This window comes from Carassius carassius, chromosome 37 (genome assembly GCF_963082965.1).
Source record: "Carassius carassius chromosome 37, fCarCar2.1, whole genome shotgun sequence".
Taxonomy (NCBI): Eukaryota; Metazoa; Chordata; class Actinopteri; order Cypriniformes; family Cyprinidae; genus Carassius; species Carassius carassius.
The window spans coordinates 6,401,177-6,408,994 of record NC_081791.1 but is presented as its reverse complement, the minus strand read 5'-3'; positions in this window follow the sequence as shown (position 1 = coordinate 6,408,994).

The window sequence follows — 7,818 nt, the reverse complement described above, 5'->3', positions numbered from 1 at the left end:
CGTGAGTTATTCCATAACGGACGCAAACAGTTCTGTCGCTGAAGAACTGAAACGTAAACAAAGGAATTATGATCCATATTACAACCTTATTGCTTCGTTGGACTAAACGTGCTTCATGAGATGTCGTTCAGTGGACCCTTACCTTTCTAACTAAACCGGGATTTACAGCTGTGGATGTGTTTATGACTCATTATTACGACGGATCTAGTATGTACAGCATTTCTAATGTTCATGTTTTTTATGTGTACTGCTTACACAAATGTAGCAAATACAGTCTTTATAAGCTTTCCATTGAAAAAAAGTGATCTGTCGTCGATGCTTGAGGCTTAGATCTTTATAATGATACATAGTTTGTCAAGATTAAATTTGTCCAATTTCATTTAATCTATTCATAAACACTGACACGTGCAAGTTGAGGGGTGTTCAGGACGAGGGCATCGGGGTGCAGCCTAAGAGGTTTTAAACTATCTTGTTGTGTTTTAAAATATGTATTTAATCTCAAAACAATCTCCAAGCAAATCTGATTTTGTGGTGGTTGTGCTTTAAAATGAAATGATCAAAATCCTAATTTAAGTGATGAAGGATTTTGAAAGTCATTAGCTGTCAACAGTGATGCTCGGGTAGATCCAAAATGAGCGGGTGCCCGCGGTCACCCGCGGTTATGAGTCATCCAAAAATATTTTTTATGATATTCGGGTCGTGGTCAGTCAGGTCGTTAATTTATATAGTACTAGACACACTTTTGAAATACATAGGCCTACACTTTATTGGCTGAATAACTTTCACGAAGATGACACACGAGCTCAGTCTGCAGGTAGAGATGGAGGTGGAAAGAGAAAAGGTGAAGACTGGGGAGCAATGGCGCCGTTTTTGGCCAACTTGATTTTGATGACTTCATTAAGTTTGTTTTATAGAAAACTTTCTCATTTTTTCATTTTCATTTTGTATAAATTGTATCTTAATTTTGATCAATGTTTTATCAATCAATTGCCCGTATTTAATAAATAAGAAGCAAATATATAACAGACACTGTAATAATGCTCCGGCACAATCACTTGCATTACATGTGAACTGGAGGGCCCGAAACTCAGCTTGTGCCTCACAGATTAGAGAAATATAGGCTATATATTACACATCAAAATTGCAAGTGTTATTCAACTCTAGCAGAGTTCAGAGCCAATCTTTTCAGAGTTACTTTAACACTCTTCAAAGAGTTACATGTTTAACACTATGATTGAGTTATATGTACACGGTATAGAGTTAAAAAACAACTCTGGTCCACACCACAGAGTGTTGATTTTTCCTCAACACCAGTGTAAAGAGTTACAATTTAACACATTTAAGATAGATTTTATCTCTTGATATTTCAACTCCAATGTATTGAGTTAGCATTACAAAAACTCTCCTGCAGAGCAAAAAAGTCCAATTTAACACTCCTGGAATGTATATATGACAATAAATAAATTAATCCACAAATCAATACATGTTTACATTTATTATTTAAATTGAAACATTGTAACTTTATCCCTGCACAAAAATGTCTTCACATTCAGTGTTTTCAATACATGTAAACAACATGTTGTTAAAACAATTGAAACATAATGTTAAAGCAAATCAGTGTAAAGGCACAAAATACGTATTCTTATTTGGTCTACATGTATTCTGAATTTCATTAGGTTTATCCACATTTTTCCTGATGTATAAATGGGTGCCACCATTTGTAAATTCTATGGGTGTAGCTTCAGGTCTCATTTGCGTCCAGCTATATTTAGCTGTACGAAACAGTTTTGCTGCTTGATATTGACAATTGATGTGTCCTATAATACTATTTTAATCTGTTATCTATATTAAGAACACACTTGTTTGTAATGCAAACAGTTTTACCGTATTGTTATTCTCCTCATTGTAGCTGCTAATGAAATGCAGGTCTCACCCATAGACTGACTTCCGCGTTAAGGAGAAAGGTGGATAGTGCTTGCATTTATCTGCTTAAACCACAGCATCTCATTCATTACCATCAAAGCTAAATGCAGGGTCGTACTTAGCTGATGTGTGACCCCGTGCAAAGTAAGGAGCGTTCCTGGGTGGGGGGTGGAGGGCTCATTCAGTCTGTTTACTCCCCAAGTTCGGAGTCCGGTGCGACCACATCGGTTGTACCCCCCTAAGGATAGCCCTGGCTGAATGTATGTTACTGATCACTGAACAAAGTCTGTGCCAGTGGCGTTTGGACCTCCTTGGAAAAAGTAGTCTCTTCCTTTTTTTCAGGACGACAGGATGTGGTTCTCTGCTGTTTCCAGCTAAGCATGAAATCCACTCCCGCTTGCAGCATCACAAAAGTGCTCCTGAAAAATTGGGGGGAAAAACAGAATAAATTCACATCCATTTATCAAAGCTTTTATTAACAAGTGAAATATCAGAGACAAGTATCAATTACAATACAATAATAGTTTACTCAAAACATTTACCCTAAAATTATGTCATCATTTTTTTTTTATCTTGATGTGATTTCAAACCTGTATGACATACATTTCTTACATGGTGTCTGTGGAACAGCATGAGTATAAGAAAACAACAATTCAGGTGAATAATTTGTTTTAAGGTTTATTTCGCCCCCAAAAATAAAAATGACGTCATCATTTATTTACCCGACTGTTGGTCTCTTTGCATAAATGTGTGTTCATGAGACTCTTTTAGGAAAGCAAAGCAATTAAATCCCAACTCAACTAGGAAAAGCACACAAGTTGTGAACAATCAAGATGAATAAAAACAAAATAAAGTAGAATCTATATACAGCACTTTTTTTCTCTGAGGTAAATATATCTGTTGTGCTCATTGCAACAGGAAGTGATCACGTTCATCATCTGTCAGCTGTCATTTTGACTGTCATGACAACCGAAGCTCCAGTCCGGAGTCACATTTTTATTAATCTTGATTTTTTTTCAGAACTTGTGAGCAATTAAGAGTGAACAGAACTAATAGTTTATCATGAACACACAGTCATGCACAGAGACAAACAATCAAGTCAGGATGTTTGTTAAATATGAAAAAGTTCAGTATGTTTCTCACCAAACCTTATTGTATACCCACAGAACACTTGGAATATACATCACATGATACAATAAGACCACTCTGTTATACTTTGGCTTCTATTTTAACAGCTTGATGTTATTCGCCATAGACTGACATTATATGGACAGGCATATTCTGGACATTTTATTTAAATCTACTTTTGTGGTCTGACAAAGAAACTTATGACATAGGACAAATTCAAGGGTGAGTGAATGATAATTGAAATTTGAACTATCCCTTTAAAGAAAAGCATTTAACTCTCTGTAAAAGTAAATATTTTGTTGTAAAAAGAAGTCCGTCTTAAGCCTGGTTAACACGGCAGGATAATTAGGCCGATTTTAGCCCCGATTCACCCCTTCCGACAATCTTAAGGATGCTCCGATTATCGTAAAATAATCTGATCAGATATTCCTGCCGTGTGTGGTGTGTTAAGACTGCTCTCCTCTGCTCGGAAGGACGTCGGGACCGCTCCGATCTCAAATCGGGGATATCCAACATGTTGGATTTATTTGGCTTGAGGAAGTACCGGGAAACAAAATCAAAACAGCCGGCGGCATGGCGCACCAGAAAGTCCGGTGGACGTCGGAGATGGAGGACCAACTCGTCGACCTGTGGCAACACCGTGAATGTTTGTCTCCACTTCTTTGATCATCGCCTTTTCTTGTTTTTCTTATGTTTTTTTTTTCTGTTAAAAACAAAGCACAAACTATGGCCACTGCATCCTCTTCGTCCGCCATGATTGTTTACTCTGAAGTCACGTTTGATCTCGAGGGATTTTGCGAGATTTCCCGTCTGACCTGGGAATGCTCGGGAGTCCAATCGGTTCGTTTGAGATTTGTTGATTTTGCCGTGTGGCTGCACACCACACACTGTACGACCAAAACTGTTAGACCCGTGATTTTTTATCGCCGTGTGTGGGGTCTCTCAGGTTTGGAAAATCGGCCGACAATTTTTAAATCGTCCCGTGTGAACCAGGCTATACTGGAAAATAGGTTGTGATTCCTGACTTCCATCTTGATCTCATTGGGATAAGGCAGGGCTCTGTCTATCAAAATGAATACGCATAAATGGGACAGCAGATAAATAAATTACAGTACAAGCACACATCAATTGACACATCAAGGCACGCACAGCATATAAATATCATTATTAAATAATATTATTTTAAGAAATACATAACGTTACAGTAAATGAAGTATAACACTGTAGCAGCACTGGGTTGTACATAATAATTAACTCAAATGATATATAGGGAATTTGAATAATTAATCAGGAATATGATTAATATATATATCATATTACAGTTGCATTAAAATTATTGAAGATGAAAAATAGGTCAATTGTATATATTAATAACTCATCAAAAGGCACTGTAATTTACTCATTAATATTTCAATATTCTATTCTTCATATGAATTATTGTGATATCTTTTACTAGAAATTAATGTAAATCAAACGTGGTTCGTCCAGCAAACGGCCGTAAGATTTACTTATTAATTCTCAGTAACGCTATCACTTCTTATAATTCTAGGACAAATAGTCTCTGGCCATGAAACCATTCTCCTGTCCTTATAAAATTTATATTACTTAAAAGTAACAAATGAGCTTTGTAGCTAAGATCGACATTTCATTGAATTTGTAACATGAGCAACTTAGACAGACAATCTGGAGTATATGGAATTTAATAATTGAACTAATAATACATCAAACTAGGATTTATACCGAATAAATACGCTTACGACAATATAGACAGTAAACTTTGTACAAGACATAACGGAATCCAAGAGAGAGAGAGAGAGAGAGAATGAGAGAATAGGCGTGATCACAGAATCACGCGCTCAGTTATGCAAACTCACAGACAGTAACCCTTGAAAGGCAACATAGAAATCAAATCATAGAGAAACTTTAAGCAGCATTTAAATCTCCATAGAGAATGCTACTTGCAAGTGTCTCTGTGTCTCTTTGTGTGCTGGAGCAGCGTGAGCGTGGTCCCGTAGCTAGGCGTGTTCTTTCTGTTTTCCGGGGCTGCTGCGGAATCGTGCGATATTTGAAAGGTCCAACAAAGCAATGTTTCAGAGTTCGTCTTCCTTGTGTGGAGAGGCGAATAGTTGAATAAACTTAGTTAGGAAAATAAACAAAAACAAAAGAAATAAATGCTCCTGGAGGAGCCATGAAAAGGCTGTCCTCTCAGCCGCCGTGCTGAGAGGGATGGCGATAGGAGAGCGGCCCAAGGCCGCGCAGAGGGACGAGCAGGGTCCGAGAAAAAGGGCAAGAGCGAAGAGCGTAAAAAGCAGGAGGTGCTTCCTGGGTCAGTCCTTTATAGCTCGAGTGGTTCACGCCTCTGTTCGCGTGAACAACCAATGAACTTTCCTAATTAGCATTTTAATTGTTTGGTTAGACAGTTTGTATATTATATATTCACATTCATAAATCGGGGATTAAACGTGGAGTTGCTATCAAAACAAGCATATGTGCACAGTACTGTACCTATAACTGCGCTTTGCATTTTCCGAGATTGACATGCCAAATGGCAGACTAACCCGGTTTACTCTCATTCATTTCGTTCACGAACAAGATAAGCTATGTACCAGTTCATTTCATTCACGAACGACATGTATCCGTTCATTCAGTTCGTTCACGAACGACATGTGTATCAGTTCAGTCATTTCATTTACGAACGAGATGTACTACTAAATCATTCAACTCGTGCACGAACAACATGGGTACCAGTTCAGTCATTTAGTTCACGAACGATAAGATCTCTTATATCTTGTTCAGACTCATATGAAACTCGTTCATTGAAGGGCGTATTCGTTCACTACATTCAACAAATCACATACTCTGTCAACTCGAAGGCTTGAAGGCTATTGGCTCGACGTTGAGTAATTCAATGGTTGTTACCCAGTTCATTGAACTGCGCATGCACTGCTTATAGCGCCGCGCTGCTGTGAAGGGAGGAACTTCAGTGAAAGAGAAATATGAGTCAGTGGATTACGTGAACGAGAACGATTCGTTCACCTAAAAGATTCGTTCAAAAAGAACGATTCGTTCACGAACGACACATCACTATCGGGTACAATATTTTCTTTTTCTTTTTTTGTGGTCCGAGTTGCGGGCGGGTAGTTTATACATTGACCCGCACATCACTGGCTGTCGAGTACTCTAATATTAACCTCCACCCGGTTTACATGTTTTAAAAGATTAATGTTTGAAAACATTACATATTTAGAAAATTCTTAAAACATGTAATCAAATGTAATCAGTTACATCACTTAAAAAAAAATTGAAATAGTTACATTACCTTTTAGATTTTAAATAGGGTAACTTGTAATCTATAACCTATTACAAGTCCATAGCAACTTTCCCAAAACTGTGCATAAAATAATCCCATCAGGATCTCAGCTCCAGCTAAATGTTGAAACAGAACTTAAGGACCTTGTTGGAAGTTTGTGAGGAGTGTCTGTGAAAGCTACGTGGTGCATGAGAGTGTTTGAAAGCAAAATGTTTTCGCTTATTTATGTGATTTTACTACAAACTATAAGCATTCTAACTAAGAAACATAACACTGTTAAAAAGTCATAAGAATGTTATTGTGTTTTGAAAAGAAAGTAAGATATGATTTTTTAAAGTCTTTTTTATTGATTAACATGGTAGAACCACAATGCATTTATGAGGTTATGTATTTATTCTCCTTCATATACTCACCGGTTACTGAATACATATTCAAGAGAAATGCATAATCTCAATTGTTTTAAACAAACTAAAGCATTTAGTCTGTCATTAAAAATATCTTAAAGAGAAAAGTCTTTTCATGCATCTATTTTCATTTGTAAGGACTCTTACTAAAAACACTTGAGTGTGGACATGAATCCTACATGAAAGCTAGAAAAGAATATTTAAACACAGCTGTATCAGTAAGATATTTATGTTGCCACAATAAATTATTTGATCAAATCTTAGTCAAATAGATCTATAAAGACCCAACTGTTTTAATTTTAATAAAATAAAACATTATAGTGAGAAAAATAAGTATGTTGCATTTAACACCATGTGTAAATTGAGAAAGAAAGTCTAATCTTTGTAAAAGTTTTGTGAGACATTTGTAGTAACTTGTATAAGAAGCACATTTGGTTGCAAAGAACCTTATCTCAACTCTTTTTTGTGTCTGTGCTGTGGCCTAGTTTGTTGGTATATTTGTGTTCTTGTTTGAGTTTGGGTGTATGTTTGTGTTTTTTTAAGTTTTAGTCGGTATGTTTGTGTTTGTTTGCGTGCATGTTCATGTTTTCTGTATGTTTACGTTTGTGTGTGTGTGTGTGTATGTGAATGTTTGTTAAGTTATACTCTGTGTATTTGTTTGAACAGTATGTTTGCATTTGTATGTGTGTGTGTGTGTGTGTGTGTGTGTGTGTGTGTGTTTGTGATTGTATAGTTGTGTTTGTGTACTTGTCTGCATTCTCAGTACATTTATGTTGAGGTTGAAAGATCTAGGTGTTAATAAAAATAATAAATGTAACTAAAATAAACTAAATTAACTAACTAAAATTATGCAAAATTCCCTATAAGTTAATTATTGACTTGTTAAAAACAATCATAGATCTCCCATCCTTTTGACCTGTAAATGAACTTTCAGCTAACCTCATGCTCACAGGTCTACATCATAAATAGTTTAAATTGTCACCCTTTGATCACTGAACACGAACTGTTTTTGATCACCGAGCTTTAGCTGACACACAACACCAACAAATTTTA